This window comes from Protopterus annectens, chromosome 13.part0 (genome assembly GCF_019279795.1).
Source record: "Protopterus annectens isolate FY-2018-M chromosome 13.part0, PAN1.0, whole genome shotgun sequence".
In the NCBI taxonomy this organism is placed as follows: Eukaryota; Metazoa; Chordata; order Ceratodontiformes; family Protopteridae; genus Protopterus; species Protopterus annectens.
In genome coordinates, this window is record NC_056747.1 from 35,402,869 (window position 1) to 35,418,695 (window position 15,827).

Genomic DNA, 15,827 nt, shown 5'->3' on the forward strand with positions numbered 1-15,827 from the left:
ACATTACATCTAGTATTCTCACTGTTAACCTTCCCATCCTTACCAACATTGCATCTAGTATTCTGACAAAAAAACAGGAACCACCACAAATAAACCAAGAAAACGAAGTCCGAGCAAGCACAGGTTTATTGGCAACAAGAAATGACGAACATTTACCTAGGTTTCGTCCACAATTGGACTTCTTCAGAATACTGAAGTCTACCACACACACATTTAAGTATGCAAACAATCCAATAATTCAATTAAATAAAACATCAGTTAAACCGCATTTAATAAATAAAAACGTTAAACCCCATACTACAATCAATTAACACTTTAACGTTGCCTGCCCATAGATACTTAAAAAACAGTGCTGTAGTAACCTAAAATTTGAACACCTAAAATGGGACTAATGATAAGTATGCATGAAATGTATAACTAAATAATAAATGAAGAATATTAGAATTGAAAATAAAAAATGGGAAATAAATGAATTTAAGTTTCAATTTTAAAATAAAAAGTATATATAATTTAACCAGTGAATTAAAAACAAAAAATGATAATAAATGTAAACATGTACATATATAATTAAATAAATATGTATGTGTAAAATGTTTACTTTTGGCCAGTAATATGCTTGAGTTTAAGTAAAGGCTTGATAGTACTATACTCATTAATTCCAGGATAATTATAGGCATTCAATCTAAGCTGCCATTTTAATTCACAAACATCTAAATGTATATCTGTGATTCTACCCAGCAGATCTAATTTTATCTGTTGTAAAATGCAGAACCTAAATGTGTGACCCACGGGGTTTGGTAGTGGTTGTAATGTGTATCAACAAAGTGAATATGGTGGGAGCCTCAAGCACACCCATGTACACCACTACTGTAGGTTGAGTAGTAACATCATTAATTCAATGGAAGTTTTGTCGGCATCTGTGGGTGTTACTAATGGTGAACATTATGAGTCAGTGGTTTGTGAAGACTTTGGACAAGGCATTAATGGTATTCAAAGGTACTTGAGTCATGATGTTACTACAGATGGAGGTGGTGAAGTATTTCAGGACACTTTGTTAGAGTTGAGTATTTACAACATGTTTAATGATGTACATGTATAAATGTGATTGGTGATGGTGGCTTAGAATGTTTGAATCAACAAAATGAGTGTTATTTCATTAATGTTATATCGGGTAATGCCTTACCGACACCAATGGAGGGTTTGGATGTTGACAGCTTAGAACCTACGGGTTTTTTAGGTAAACACATTGATTGTGTCCAAGCAGTTCAGAAGGTCGATGAGTTTTGCATTTCCACTAGTGATATTAGGAGTGATTGTTCCTTTAATTTAGAGGACACCATGCTCAATCAGATTAGGTATGGTGTATTGAGTCGTCCAACTCTTTTGGAAAATGGCATGCATGATTTTAGGTTATATAATTATTCCAGCGTTACACTGGGTATTGAGTATGTTAATCTTTTTTCAAAAGGATTTAACTTTGTTCCATGTAGGAAGGCAAATTTAGTTGACACTATTATTGATTTGAAATTGTTTACACGCAAAATGAATTTAAGGGTTTATTTTGATACTGAAAATAAGAGTCATGCGACTGAGGACAGTAAGGGCATTTCTAAACCTAGTGTTTTCAATCCACCTTTGAATCAAAAGGTGGCCTTGTTCGATAGATTGTGTGAGCTAGACATTAGAGAATACTTCAAACAACAAACGAGTAAACCACATTGTAATATGACAAGAGATGAGTATTTGTTGTTGGATAAGATAAGTAAGATGAACAACTTACGGATTATGAAGCCAGATAAGGGCAATGGAGTGGTGATCGTGGACAATAGTGATTACATTAGTCTCATGATGTCAATGTTAATGGAGGATAATTACGTTGAAACAAGTATCAATGAAATTAATATTGCCTATAGGAAAGTTGATTTGTTTTTGGAAGACATGCTATTTCAGGGTGAATTGACCGAAACCGAGTATGAGTATATGAATAATGCATTTCCTGTCGTTTAGTGGTATCTTTGGTATTCCCAAAATTCATAAAGGTTTGGACAATGTACAGTTTAGACCTATAGTAGATGGCAAAAGAAGTAAAGTATCTTTCATTAGCCAATTTTTGGATCATTATATGAAGTTGGGCATTAGTTGTTTTCCTTATATAACCAAAGATTCTTGGCATTTTTTGGAGAGAGTTAAAAACTTTGAAGTTAAAGATAAGATGTGCTTTTTAACCATAGATGTGTGCAATTTGTTCTCGGTTATACCACATGAATTGGGTTTAACCTGCTTAGAAGAACAATTGCAAGCAACAGGAGTATATGAACAGGACCAAGTTAACGTTTTTGTGAAACTCATGGAGTGGTCCTTCAAAATAATTTCATATTTTTTGAAGGGCATTACTTTAAACAACGTACTGGTGTGGCAATGGGGGCCGCTTGTGCCCCCATATATGCCATTTATATTATGGCATATTGGGAAGAACATTATTTGTTTCACAGCGAGTTTTTAAGTTTATAAAGCTTTATTCACGTTTTTTGGATGATATTTTTATCATTTGGGAAGGTGATATGGCAGTGTTGGATGCTTTTATCCAATATATTAACAGCACAGTATGGTTTTTGAAATTTACACATGAAATTAACTCTGAGACTATCACGTACTTGGATGTCAGACTAACTTTTGACAGGGTAAATGATTTATTTAAATCTAACATATACAGAAAACCCACTTTCTCCAACTCATACCTCCAGTTTGATAGTTGGCATCCAAACCACCAGAAAAGGGCCATTATAAAGGGTCAAATGGTTAGGGTGGCCCGGATGATTAGTGATGATAATGAATTTATGGATGAATTGAGTTACATGGTATCCTTATTTTTGAATAGGGGTTATCCTGAGAATTTGTGTTTAGATGTCCTTAAAGAAATCAAATTTAAAAGAGAAGTCGGTGTATATCAAGCCATACTTAAGGCTGATAATAATCAATCAAGTTCACCTTGTGTGTCCACTAAATTGCCCTTACTGGCTAATTCATCTCTAATGTTCATCTCTACTTTTAATGGTGACTCTAATGAGATCAAAAAGATAATCAGTAGAATTTGGAGTATTTTTCAGATGGACAAAGAGTTTAAGTCTTACTTTAGTGATAAACCTACGTTTATATATCGAAAGGATTTATCTTTCAAGGACATTTTTGAACGGAATTCATTATTTAAGAAGCGTTGTAACAATAGAATCATAGGTAATTTTAAATGTGGTAGGTGTTCAATTTGCCCCCACATTTTATTGACTGGTAGTGGTTTTATGATCGATCATTTTTTCGTCTCTGTTATGGGATATTATGATTGTTACACAAAAAATGTGGTTTACCTTGCTAAGTGCAATGATTGCCATGCATTTTATGTGGGCAAAACCTGTAGATTTTTCAGGGAAAGGGTTAGGGAACATCTTATGGACATTAAACATTTGAAAACCACTAATGCCCTAGCTAGGCACATGATAGATTATACGGGTCACACATTTAGGTTCTGCGTTTTACAACAGATAAAATTAGATCTGCAGGGTAGAATCACAGATATACATTTAGATGTTTGTGAATTAAAATGGCAGCTTAGATTGAATGCCTATAATTATCCTGGAATTAATGAGTATGGTACTATCAAGCCTTTACTTAAACTCAAGCATATTACTGGCCAAAAGTAAACATTTTACGCATACATATTTATTTAATTATATATGTACATGTTTACATTTATTATCATTTTTTGTTTTTAATTCACTGGTTAAATTATATATACTTTTTATTTTTAAATTGAAACTTAAATTCATTCATTTCCCATTTTTTATTTTCAATTCTAATATTTTTCATTTATTATTTAATTATACATTTCATGCATACTTATCATTAGTCCCATTTTAGGTGTTCAAATTTTAGGTTACTACAGCACTGTTTTTTAAGTATCTATGGGCAGGCAACGTTAAAGTGTTAACTGATTGTAGTATGGGGTTTAACATTTTTATTTATTAAATGCGGTTTAACTGATGTTTTATTTAATTGAATTATTGGATTGTTTGCATATTTAAATGTGTGTGTGGTAGACTTCAGTATTCTGAAGAAGTCCAATTGTGGACGAAACCTAGGTAAATGTTCTTCATTTCTTGTTGCCAATAAACCTGTGTTTGCTCGGACTTCGTTCTCTTGGTTTATTACATGTAGTATTCCCACAGTTAACCTTCCCATCCTTACCAACATTACATCTAGTATTCTCACTGTTAACCTTCCCATCCTTACCAACATTACATCTAGTATTCTCACTGTTAACCTTCCCATCCTTACCAACATTACATGTAGTATTCCCACAGTTAACCTTCCCATCCTTACCAACATTACATCCAGTATTCTCACAGTTAACCTTCCCATCCTTACCAACATTACAACTTGTATTGTCACTGCTAACCTTCCCATCCTTACCAACATTACAACTTATATTGTCACTGTTAACCTTCCCATCCTTACCAACATTACAGCTTTTATTGTCACTGTTAACCTTCCCATCCTTACCAACATTACAACTTATATTGTCACTGTTAACCTTCCCATCCTTACCAAAATTACAACTTGTATTGTCACTGTTAACCTTCCCATCCTTACCAACATTACAGCTTTTATTGTCACTGTTAACCTTCCCATCCTTACCATCATTACAACTTTTATTGTCACTGTTAACCTTCCCATCCTTACCAACATTACAACTTGTATTGTCACTGTTAACCTTCCCATCCTTACCTATATTACAACTTGTATTGTCGCTGTTTGTTACACAACCCAGCCACTCCAGAACAACGTTCAAGTTCCATTTTATATTTCTATCCCACAATTTTTCTGTTTGCAGTTTTTTTCACTTGTCAGGAATCTTACATTCGCTAACAGAATAACATCTACATCACCTTTAGCACACCATTCCAGTGGCCCTATCCTTCTTACAATGTTAACTCTTTCAAGCCTAAAATACATCTTTGTATATTTCCAGTTTATACCCATAGCTCCTTATGGTAACCAAACCTTTTTTGGGTCTGGTTTCTTTAACTAAGCAACTTACCAGCTAATAATAGGCAGTATTAGAAAGTGTAAGGAGTTAACACAATTATACTAAGACTGTTAATCTAGGATGTGCTGCAGTAGAGAAATAAATCACTATTTGTTACTTATTATTCATATTTTAATATTTGTGTTCATGTTTTCGTAATCAAAAGCCCCACGTTACTAAGAGGTATGGTGTAAGACAGGAAAATTCACTGTCAATGTCCATTTATATCACACTATCCCTGAGATATTGCTCTTTGTTTATAGGTTGTTGTTGTGTCTTTCGGCTTTTCCCGGTTAGGGGTCGCTACAGTGGAACTCTGGTCCGCTAATGATTAGCAGTAGATTTTTATGTATCGAGTTGTCGGCCCTGACGCACAACCTTCAACAAAGGTACGCCCATTCACGCATGTCTCCACACAGAAGACGCTCTAGCTGAGAATCGAACAGGACAACGTCTTACTGTGAGGCGACAATGCTACCGCAGCACCACCACCGCAGTCCCTGCTATTTATTTATAGGTAATTATGAAAATAAACAATATTTCCATATGTACTTAATATTTCGAAAAACAACTTACAAACTGTTGTATGGCATCAGGTGAAACTTTGGATGCTATTGAACAAAACTATCTTTGATATTTGCACTATACGTTGTACATCTTGAGAGATATCCAGTGTTATTTATATTGCTAATTTTATAATTAGGCATATGTTTTCATATTTCTGGAAATATTTCAATAAACATGCACTCGTAGAGGAATTTCTTGCTGCCGTATGAAAGCGTATGCTTGTTTAACAAAAATGTTTAAACAAAATATGTCTAGGTTGCACAGTTTCCAAGATATGGGAATTTCTAAAAGTTTAGCAAAAATATAATTAGAATGGAATAATTGGAAAGACTATGGATGCACCGACTATTATCGCTGTAAATACTTGTTACTGATAATACAGCTATTTGTGGAGTTTTAATAGCTTTTACTCTTTACAAAATATTTACATTTATCCAAGCTCACCCTTTCCCCCAGCTTCTTGCTGTCCTTCCTTATGTATGTTTTCTCCCCTTTTCCCTTATTTTTCATTATTTACTGTTTGCAATTCACACTTTATTTTTTTTATTTATTTTATTTTACATTTGTTAACCGGGCTAGTCCAACTGGATACATGTCCATTTTCAGTGGAGGCCTGGGGAGAAAAGCTCCGCTATCTACTACATGACAAGTAAACAATACAAGAATTTACAATACTAAACAAAGCAATTCAGCCACAATTACAGGATGATCAGGAAACGGTTTTCAGACAAAGACAATATCAGGTAAGTAAGTTCAGGTAAAGATAGTATGTAACAGAAATCCTTATATTATTCATAAGTTTAACAATAGAAATTTAAGCAAAGTCAATTTTAGTAGGGAGAGATAGTTACCCAATAGAAATGGAAAGTGTGAAATAATAGAGTTGAGATAAAGAGGAGACGAGGCAGGAGAAGGGAGGAAGTAAAAAGGTCAGCTAGGGTTAATGCAAGAGCATATCCAGTGGTTAGTTAGGAAGTGTTTCAGTTTAGTTTTAAATAGTGGAATTGAAGTTAGGTCTGTAAGGTCTTGAGGAAGTTTATTCCATATTTTGCCAACTGAGTTGGAGAATGTGGAGTCGCCCACAGCGTTCTTTGATAGAGAAGTTTGAATCAGTATTTTATTAGAGGAGCGTAGGTTTTTCAGGTTGTTATAGGGTTTTATTAGGGTGGAGAGCATTGGTGTATTCTCAGGGTGATGAAGGGCTTTGTGGGCAATTGTAAGTTGATGCTATTGGATTAGGTGGGGTAACTCCAGCCACCCTAGTTTTAGGAGATTTAGGCAATGATGTGTTTTATATGGAGAGGCAGTAGCAAATCTGGCAATATTGTTGTATGATGATGTAAGATTATTGAGATTATGTTTTGAAAGATTAGTATAAATGGGAGAAGCGTATAATAGGGTGGAGATTAAATGGGTTTGAGCTATGGAAGTTCTAGCTTCAGGAGTTAGGAAAGATTTGATTCTGTAGAGAGAACCTAGTTTTCTGTTAGTTGTTTTTATGATAGAGTTAATATGAAAGTCAAATTTTAGTACGTTGTCAATAGTAATACCCAAGAGTTTGGTTGTTTGGTCTGGAGTGATAAGGGTGCCATTGTTAGAAGTAAGTGTGAAGTTAATAGAGGGAGACAGGTGTGTGGGTGCAAAGATGAGGAGCTTGGTTTTCTTAGGGTTGAGGAGGAGACAGTGATTAGAGAACCATTTCTCTATAGTGGTAAAAGTTTTTTGGGTAATGGAGTGGAGGTCAGCTAGGTTGGTGGCAGAGCAAATAATGGTGGTGTCATCAGCATATTGAATACAAGTAGTAAGAGGGGTGGCAAGATGCAGGTCGTTAATAAAAATGGAAAAAAGCAGAGGACCTAAGATGGAGCCCTGAGGGACCCCTATAGTGGTAGGGAGAAGTTCAGAAAGATGGTTGTCCCATAAAACAGCTTGTTTCCGATTATGAAGATAGGACGTAAACCAATTTAAGGCAAGATTGTCAAGAGAGAGAGATTTTAAACGATGTAAGAGGAGTTGGTGATTAACCATGTCAAAGGCTTTTGACAGGTCTACGAAAAATGCAGAAGAAAGAATATTATTATTGCGGTTTTTGTTAATGGAGTCAATAAAGGATAATAAGGCTGTGGTGGTGCTATGGAATGGACGAAAGCCATGTTGGCAACTAGCAAGGAGATTATTGCTTAGAAGGTGATTAAGCAACTGTTTGTGGATGCATTTCTCCATTATTTTTGCAATAGGCGATAGCAGTGCTATGGGGCGATAGTTGGAATACTCCAACGAGTCACCCCCTTTGAAAAGAGGGATGATGTAAGAGATTTTCCAGACTGAAGGTATAGTACTTTCTGTTAAGGTCCTATTAATTAGTATAGAGACAGGGTAGGCTATAGCTTTTGCACCTAGCTGGAGGTATTCAGCTGGTAATTTGTCAGCTGAGGGGGTTGAAGGTTTAAGTTTTTGAAGTAAGTAAAGAATAAAGGAGGTAGGTATGGGTTCGAGTTGAAATGGTAGAGGAGTGCAGCTTGGGTTAGCTAGTGTAGAGGTGTCAGGGCTTAGTTGGTTAGCTAGTTTAAGTATTGCTGAAGTAAAGAAAGTATTGAATGCATTTGCTGTTTGTAAGGGGGAGTCTGGGTTGGAGCCTAGTGGATTAGGTGTTGCAACTTTGCCAGGGGAAAGTAGTATGTTAATAGATTTCCAAAATTTCTGTGGTTGGAGGTGGGAGGATTGCTGTAGTTGGGTAGAAAAGCTCTTTTTATCTTCTAAGATAGCTAGCTTTGTCATATTTCTTTTTTGTTTAAAGGTAAGATGATCTAAAGAGTTTTTAGTGGTTAGACCCGTTTTACACATCCTGTGTTCAGGCACTCACCTTTTGGTGTATGTAATTTCTCCTCACACTGGTTACAGTGCCTTTGCCACATTCATTAATTAAATGCGAAAAGACCCCACAAAAGAAACATGATTTAGGCTGTCCAGGGTATCTCAATGCCCCTGTATGACCACCGACAAATATAACGGTTGTAAGTGTTTCACTGTGTTTGTTTTTCACATTTCAAAACAGCTTCCAACCTCCACTGTTAATTTAATAACTTTCTCTCTTGTCTTTTCTAACCTTCACAGTGTTATCAACAGTTTAACACAGATCTTGCATGCATGTTTTTATATCTTCCATTTCATGAGTTCTAAACTGCAGAGTAACATTTTATAACATTTAAGTTATCCCAGAAAACCAATAATCATTCCACATATAAATGTCCTTCTTTTTGTTACACAGTTCCAGAAATTTCATCATCAGTCCATCCATTTTAAATATTAAGTCACAAAAAGTCTGTCCCAACATGCACTATTACTATTCAGTAAAGACCAGATTTAGTCAGATTTAAAACCCAGAACAGTTACCATATTGTCCCATACATAATCTCTATTATAGTGTCATTTTTTGTTCTTATTCTTACAGTTTACAGTTTGCTGCTTCTGTCCTTTTTTGCCTGCTGTTACGGCTTCACTTGTTTTAGTTAATGCGTTATCTGCTGCTGCAAAACCATCTGCTGCTTTCCTCTTTTACTTTGTCAGTGCTCCGTAAGTTTTAACAGCTGCATTCTCTGTTTTAGTTAATGCGTTATCTGCTGCTGCAAAACCATCTGCTGCTTTCCTCTTTTACTTTGTCAGTGCTCCGTAAGTTTTAACAGCTGCATTCTCTGTTTTAGTTAATGCGTTATCTGCTGCTGCAAAACCATCTGCTGCTTTCCTCTTTTACTTTCTGTCAGTGCTCCGTAAGTTTTAACAGCTGCATTCTCTGTTTTAGTTAATGCGTTATCTGCTGCTGCAAAACCATCTGCTGCTTTCCTCTTTTACTTTCTGTCAGTGCTCTGTAAGTTTTAACAGCTGCATTCTCTGTTTTAGTTAATGCGTTATCTGCTGCTGCAAAACCATCTGCTGCTTTCCTCTTTTACTTTCTGTCAGTGCTCCGTAAGTTTTAACAGCTGCATTCTCTGCTGACACATCACCTGATTACTTTTCCACATTACCATCCTCAGCACTTCCAAAAAAAGTTATTTGCTATCTCACCCTATTGAAACAGCAGAACTGTCCCCTGCAATAAGTCCTCTTGTCACCAGTTCTGTTATCTGCGTCACAAACTTGCTTACTTCCTTCTTCATGGAGACAGCTAAACGCTGTTCATTTGTAACACAGGAATCTTTGTTTACATTCTGGAACTCCATATCACACAAAATTTTCTCCAGATTTTAACTTTCTAACTCCAAACTCTCTATAGCATTTCTCGCTTCCTCTTTCCTTCGGGCATCTTCCTTGGTACTGTAGAAGCCCTCCTCAATCATCTAGCAGTTCCAAAGAGTAAGGGAAATTCCTTGATGCCCCAGCTAAATTTCCCCCAGTAGTATAAATACCACCTCGGGTGTCCCATAAACAGAAGACACTAGCCTAATGGGACTAAGCTGGTCTACAAAGGATTAATAAATAAAATACAACATTGTACACTGTAAACTGAAATGTACAATCTCCCGAATGGCTGTGAAAGATACATTTTCTTTGCTGAAATGTACTTCTAGTATTGTTATTTATGTGAATGCACTTCTGTATACTACGTATAAATGCATTTTTTTATCATAAGTAGTGAAATTGTAAATGCAAATGCCATTTACTGGAGCTTTTCTCCCTAGGCCTTTGCTGAAAGTAGACATTGCCCAATTGGACTTTCTTGGTTAAAAAAATGTAAAAATAAATAAATTAAACCTAGAAAAAAAAAGTGTTAACTTATTTTTATAGTCTGGTGATTTGGAGAGTCTTTGCTTGTGAATTTGGTGGGTCTTAGTCCACTGCAGTACCCCTGGATTAAATATTTTTTTCTTATTACTATTATTTTTAAAAACTATAGATGTCATTTGTTTATGAACTTGCCAAGCCTTGTAGTAAATCTGTGATTAGTGTTGTGACGACCCTTCACCTCTGGTCCAGTAATCTAGGAGCCTCAACCTTCACCACTGGCATCTGTGGGGGATGTTCACTGGGAGATTAACAGGTACACATACAGTATTTCCAGATGCAGCTCTCTGCCTCAAGTGCAATTTCCCTTAAGAGCACAGAGAGACCATGGTCAGTCTGGACTTGGTTTCTCCCTCTTTCTCAGATCCCCAGTAAGACTCCCCACTGGCACAGTTATAGAGTCGAGATCTCAGCTGAGTGTCCAAGCCAAGGCCTTCAGCACTCTCTCTCTGTCCAACCGGTGCTTCATGTCCCTGTCCAAGTAGCTGACACACACACTGTTTGAGATTTGATGTACTCACCCACAACTGGGAAATGGTGGCACAGGTTTACTAGCTATGCCCTTTCTGCCAGACTATAAGGTAGTTATGACTGCCACCAGACACTCCTGCCAGCTACCTTAAGGCTCTTCCAAGGGTACTCAATATACTGAATGAAATTAATATTAATACAAATGGTAGTTTGACCAAGAGCAAGGCTATTAGGAGTCACCAAATAAATATGCAAGTACTCTCAAAACTTAAATATCTCTGCAAAGATCAGCCACAATGAAAGCTTTAAATATATTTAATAATATGTAGTAAAAGAACAAGAAAATACTAAGTATATATTCACAGTGACATCAGAGTTCAAAACACAGGAAATATTTAAAACGACATTGAAGGACAAAAAGTATCTAAACTAAGCTTCACTATATTCCAGACTGAACCGAAGAGAATTATACTATTTCTTAACAGCTTACATAATAGAGCAAGGCAGACCATATGGTGAATGGTTCTTCTTGTTGTCAGGTCCAAGACAGAATGCAGAATGCTCTGTCTCACTAAGAGACTTCTCAAATTAATATCTAAAATATTACTTCTGAGATAGCTTGCAGACTGACATCACTTCTGTTCTTCTGGCCTATAGTTCCAATGCAAACCCCCAATTGCTGGAAGCTGGTAGGAATTAGCAACTACTTTTAAAAATACACACACAAGGGCTTTTTCTCAAATCTTTGGCAGGTGCTGGAAGTCATAAAACAATTGCATACCTCCACACTTCCCGAGAAGTAATTAGTTCACCTTAAAGACAATACAGAAAGCTTCTTAGTACAGACTTTGTGTCTCTGACTGCATTGAAACCTTTGAGATAGCATCTTTATGGCCTAGCCTGTAAAGTGATTTAATTTCTGATTTTTTTTTAAGTTTGCTTGACTGAGGTTAGCCTCCTGTCTCACAGTTTCCTCTGCCAAAACATATACATTTAAACAGTTACAATAGTGCATGTACATTTCTGTTCTCTCCAGTGGGGCATACTGTGGATACATCTCAGACACAAGAACTTTACAAATACCTTTTAACACAAACATCTGCACAAATCAGTTTGATATACACATGACATACAGTTCTAATACATTTGTAACACCAGCATCTTGTATGACATACAGTTTTAATATATTTGTAACACAAGCATCTTGTATAAAACAGTTTGATATTCACAAATGACATATAATCAGGGCTTTTTTGGGCCGGTACATGTCAGCACGGCATATTGGCACCAAAAAAAAAAAAAAAACCTTTCTTTTTTAAGGGCATTCTTCTTTAAGAATACCCTTTGCATTGGGTCGCACAGACACAGAAGACCTTGAGATGTGTGACCAATTGTTCACATCTTCCTGGTCCACGCGTGCGGAGTTTGAATTCCTGAAGACATTTGGAGTGTGGACTGCGACCTGACGAGTGAGTGGTAGGTGTGCATGTGTGTTTAAGTTTTTAAGAGGAGTGTGTGTGTGTGTGTGTGTGTGTGTGTGTGTGTGTGTGTGTGTGTGTGTGTGCAAAAAAATAGATATGTCTGTGTGTGTGTGTGTTTGGATCTTAGGAAACAGCTGTAGGTCATAAGAGAATGATGGTATCCTTTACTGGTGCTTTTTGCAGAATGTCATTTTCCATCATTATGTGTTGCTAACTGTTGCACTTTACAGTGGACACATGGTGCTGCATTTTCTAATTTTTTTCTGAGGACATAAGTATAAAATGATTGTAATGCCCCTTACCTTGTTAACTTGGGGCTAAGAGGGGCAGGCATATTTTTGACTTTTCTCCTGGTGAGTCTGTATATAGAATCAAAAGAGAGCTGTTTTGAAACAGTGCTTCTTGTTGCAGAAGTGTATGTTTCATTAAATGCTATAACTGACATAAAAGAAAGTAGTCATCCAAGGAGTCTACTAGGTATGCAGAGAAAAAGATGATGTTGAAAGTGTTGTCTTAGGTGAATCTACAGGAACACAAAAGCTGACCACTAATGTCAAAAGTACTGAAAATATTTGAGTTTGGGTTTTCAGTAGGAATCATACTAGAATGTAGTGGAACATACTTAGGCTGTGCATTTCATCAGGGAGTATACCCACAATACTGCTGATAAGCTGCTGTCAGCATTCGTTTAATGGATGTATATATAGTGGAAACTTATTTATTTACATATACTTATGGAATATACGTTGGAAAGAAGAAACTGTACATTATTTGAGGTAGGAAATGTACAATGAGAAAGGTTTCTATGACAGGGAGAAGGATAGCTAAATTATTTTAAAAGGAATATTGCATTGAAAGGGAACTTAGTGCTGGTCTGAAATGCAAAATAGAAGTATTTGGAAAGGAGTCAGTAATGTAAGAAGTTATAAAGATTATGGGTTTCAGTGTGGCTATCAGATGTATTGTATAAAATATAACCAGCATGTTTTTTCATCTCTTTATAGTTAAGCATTTTCTTCTTTATTTTATTACCGAGATGTTAGTTAGTTAGTTATGCCTGTATGACAAGGCATTAAGATCTTGCTTTCTACTGCTGTGAGAAATTGATGTTGAGTAAAATGCCAATAAGTGCTGTGCGGCAGTCTCACTTTGAAATCATATCCTCTGAAGTAGACAGTGAATGTTTGCTACTGCTGTTACTGTAGTCTACAAGGGCTACTATTTCAAAATATGCATTTTATTTGTAGGACAGCTTTTGTAGAACAAAGAATGTGTCAGAAGGGAGAATGTTAGGTAATGTGGGGACCAGTTAAATTTACAATTTTAGGGATTTCTGTAAAACACTACAGTCCCTTTTGTACTACCTGATATAAAACACTATCATATTTAACTGTGTTTAAATGCTTTATCCAATAGATCTATTGTACTCATAAACTTTCATATAAAGATTTATGTTTCCTTTCTAGCTAATAGACCTAAATCCATTTTAAGTACATTATCGCTTCTTCAGTCAAGTTTCCTCTCCAACAAACAAGTTAGTAAATGCACATTGACCCTTAAATCCCTCCAAATTCTTATATTCCCGTAGTGGTCAGGAGTATTAAGGTATTTGCAGACAAATCGGGGGAGGCAAGTCTTCCTATCTAGGGCTGTTTGCTGCAGTTATTCTGCTCATGTGCTGATGTGTCTTTGCATGGTAGGCATATCAAGCAGTGTATGGCAATAAGTATTACTGGTTTGTAGTTCACAATTAAGTCATTTATTAGTTTTATTTTGCATTACCGTTTTGTTAGTTAAATGGCCTTGATAGACGAGTTTTGTCTGAATGACCTTGTTTCTAGGAGTTATTCTAATTGTAATAGTTGTTTAGAGTTCACAGATGCTACTACCAAATGTAACAGATGTTTTATAGATTTGCCTAGTGTATGTGGTGAGAACAGAAATAATAATTTTAACTGAGAAAATCTTTTTCCTGTTGTTAAGAGTTTGAAAAACAGTGTTTATTAGACTTTGAACAACAGCTGCAACTATGGAAATCATATTTCTTTTCAGACTGATTTTGGGATTATGGCAATAAGTTCTTGTTTGTCAGATACTGGTACTCAGATGACAGGCATTGAGGGTGATATTTTAAAACCCTACAACTCTTAAGGTAAACAATGTGTGGTGCTAAACTTTGTAATGATTCTTCTACTCCAGGTAAGGTGTTAGATGATATAACTGTAGTATCAAATTAAAGTAATGAGTTTAGTTTCAGACTTAATATATTTTAGAAATGCATTCCAACACAAATCATGTTATTCTAGCAACTTTCTGAATTTATAAGAGCGATGTTTAAAATGTGTCCCTAGTTTTGGGCCTTTGTTCCCCCATTATGACAGGCTTTGCCTAGACGTCTTGTGCTAAGAGGTTGAGAGGTATGGTGTGTGTGTGTGTGTGTGTGTGTGTGTGTGTGTGTGTGTGTGTGTGTGTGTGTGTGTGTGTGTGTGTCTGTGTTTGTGTGCATGCGTGCGTGTGTAAGAGATAGGTAGCATACCCCTCAACTGCCAGGGTTTTTACAGAATGTCCAGATTTTTGCCCCATATTTTTTTTTCTCATGAAAAGATTGAAGTTGCTAAACAATGACAGATATTTGAGGTTTAGACTTAGTATGCATACTAACACAAATCCTGTTATTCTAGCAATTTTCTAGGTTCATAAGATAAGTATTTATAATCTGTTCCTATTTATTTTAGACTTTGTCCAGATTTCTTCCATTAAAAGGTTCAAGTTTGTGTGTGAGACAGTGAAATGCCCTAGTTAGGGTTAGCAGGTGGTTAGTAATTTGCTTAGGCTCAAGCCCTGTACCTTAGCTACAGGAAACAACAGCCTGAATCCTCTACCCAAAATATGCAACTGTTTTGCTTAGCAAATGGTATCACAGTTGTGTGTTTAGAGTTTTAAAGCAGTGTTAGTAGCACAGCAGGTAGCATAGTTTTAATGCAGAAGGCTGTGGGTTCTATTCCCACAACATGCAGATGATTTGCTGATACTGTGTTGGATTTTAAGGGGGTTGGGTGCTGCAGTCCTGAGTATGTCCTCCATTGGATAAGATGCCTAGTAACCATGAACCTATTTTAGTTTGTCATCAATTCCCTATTGCAATATTACCAGCTTATCATTTTTAATGTAACATAGGCAATTTATTCTTCAAGGGCAGCAGGCAGTGAATTTGTAGATGAAATACTTAAATATAAAGTTTTTTGCTAGCAGCAACTTTTTCATTAGTTACAATCAGATCTCTTTAATGTGGAATTATTCAGATGACTTTTACTTCTGCAGATAATGTGCATATTGACTGATATCGGCGGGTTGTAATGACAGAAGTATGAGTGGCCTTTTATGTTTGAAATGTTCTGAATTAGGCAGTTTTGGCATTATTGGTTCTTATGTTTTGTTTCAGTGCTTAC